Source organism: Macrobrachium rosenbergii, chromosome 48 (assembly GCF_040412425.1).
Source record: "Macrobrachium rosenbergii isolate ZJJX-2024 chromosome 48, ASM4041242v1, whole genome shotgun sequence".
Taxonomy (NCBI): domain Eukaryota; kingdom Metazoa; phylum Arthropoda; class Malacostraca; order Decapoda; family Palaemonidae; genus Macrobrachium; species Macrobrachium rosenbergii.
The window spans coordinates 28,252,408-28,254,487 of record NC_089788.1 but is presented as its reverse complement, the minus strand read 5'-3'; the positions used below and the strand labels follow the sequence as shown (position 1 = coordinate 28,254,487).

Here is a 2,080-nt window from a genome sequence, read left to right as displayed (position 1 = left end):
TAATTTAAAAATTATGAATTATTCGAACTGGTCTTGTAGCTAAGTTATATATATATATATATATATATATATATATATATATATATTATATATATATATATATATATATATATATATATATATATATATATATAGCTTTAATATATTCAGTACCGAAATACAATATCAATTTTATATAATATAAACACAGTGGATAACTGAATTATTAAACATTTCGCCCATATCATAAAATAAGTAACTATATTGTCATTACTTTGAAATTTACCTTTCTTATCTAACAGCATTATACTGTATGTATGTAGTGCCTGAGTCTTGCAGCATTCATGCAGTCTAATATGGCAAATCAAATTTATATTTAAGATAAAGCCCTGGTAGTACTTTCTTGTAAAGGTTACCTACATAAAATGTAATGAACAATAAGAGACCATTACTTTTAAACTATGAAAGAAGACAAGAGGAAACACAGATCCTTTTCATATCTCAAAACAAAATAAACAAATATAAATTCATCATCATACAAATTATATCATATTCACCATATTTATAATTTTGTTTAAGAAAACGATGGAAATTCGTACCGGAGAAACTTTCACACTCATGACGAGGTGGCCGAGTGGTTAAGGCGTTGGACTGCTAATCCAATAGGGTCTCCCTGCGTGGGTTCGAATCCCATCCTCGTCGTTGCAGTTGTTTTTCAGAAATGGTTGATATACACAATGCACACACGTCTATTTATTCATTTCAAAAGTATGACGGTAAACAGTTTATTCATACATGCGATAACCTGGCCCTAGCTGTTATGGTGGCCAACAGCATACATATAAATGTAACAACTTGACTTTCCTGCTGATCCCCAGTTAAATCTTGTTACTCCTACACTTTTTATCTCACAGTTTCCTAGAAAATAGGGCTAAATTACTTCCCCAAGCAGGGTACTGATCTCAGGATTCTAGCAAGAAAGGTGAGGTTGGGTTACACTGACCAGAAGGATTATACAGTGAATAACACATTCATACTTAAGTTGCTGAACCCCCTTGCCAGAAAACTTCAACAATATTAACCACTTCATACACCTACACAGAAGGCTGGTCAGCAGTGCGCCAAACCCCCCCTCCCTACACAAACCATGTCTGTTACCTCCATCTTCCACGTACTTTAAGGAATTTTCTTTCCTGTACCTCTTTCGCATCATCTACCCATCACTTGCTACATCTTCCCCTCCTCCTTCTTCCAAGCACCTCCTAATGTCATGCTCTGTCCGGCAGGTTATCATCTTCAATTCTTTCCATATGACCAAACCATCTGCAAACACACTGGCCCATCCTCTCACCTACACTAATCTTTTTACCACTTCTACTAAGAATCTTCCTATTTCTCAGGCTTTTGTTTTCTCTTAAGCCACACAACTACTATGCAAACAGTTTATCTTAAGAGCTACACTAATTTTCTTTCATTCACACTTCAACATCCAACATCCACAATTCACTTCCACAGAAGAGAATTGGCTTAACAATCCCTTCATACATTCCAACCTTTGCTTCAACAAACAGTTCGAGTCTCTTCTTTTTAAACACACATGGAGAATTCAGATTAGTATAATGTATGATAAAAATATAATTACAGCTACAATAGCAATGTGCATGAAATACTGACGTACTTATATAACGAAACTGAAAAATTAAATCACAAAATAAACTTGGCTACTTTTTAAAATATGGCTTTAACTTCATTGAACTTGTCAAGTGAGAAAGTAAGGATATTCTTTGCATCAGAGCCAGACAGCTTAGTTAAAGCATCAAAGAAAAGGAAAGAAAAGAAGAGTATATATATATATATAGTATATATATATATATATATATATATATATATATATATATATATATATATATATATATATATATATATATATATATACATGGTTACTTAGGGTCATTCAAGCTGATGAGTTTAATTATTAAATTAAAGAATTTATATTGCTTTCCTTAACCTAAAACCCACGTAATCCTCTCAGTTAAGGCTGAAAGTTACCTAAAAAAGACCGATAAGTTAACATAATTAATTTAGGTCACCAGTTGAGACT

At 32.5% G+C, this 2,080-nt stretch overlaps 1 non-coding gene across 1 annotated transcript; it reads left to right on the top strand.

Moving 5' to 3' along the window:
* Nucleotides 1-599: 599 nt before the first annotated feature.
* Nucleotides 600-681, top strand: TRNAS-GCU (transfer RNA serine (anticodon GCU)). Its single transcript has one exon. It is a non-coding gene; the product is annotated as a tRNA-Ser (tRNA).
* Nucleotides 682-2,080: the final 1,399 nt, after the last annotated feature.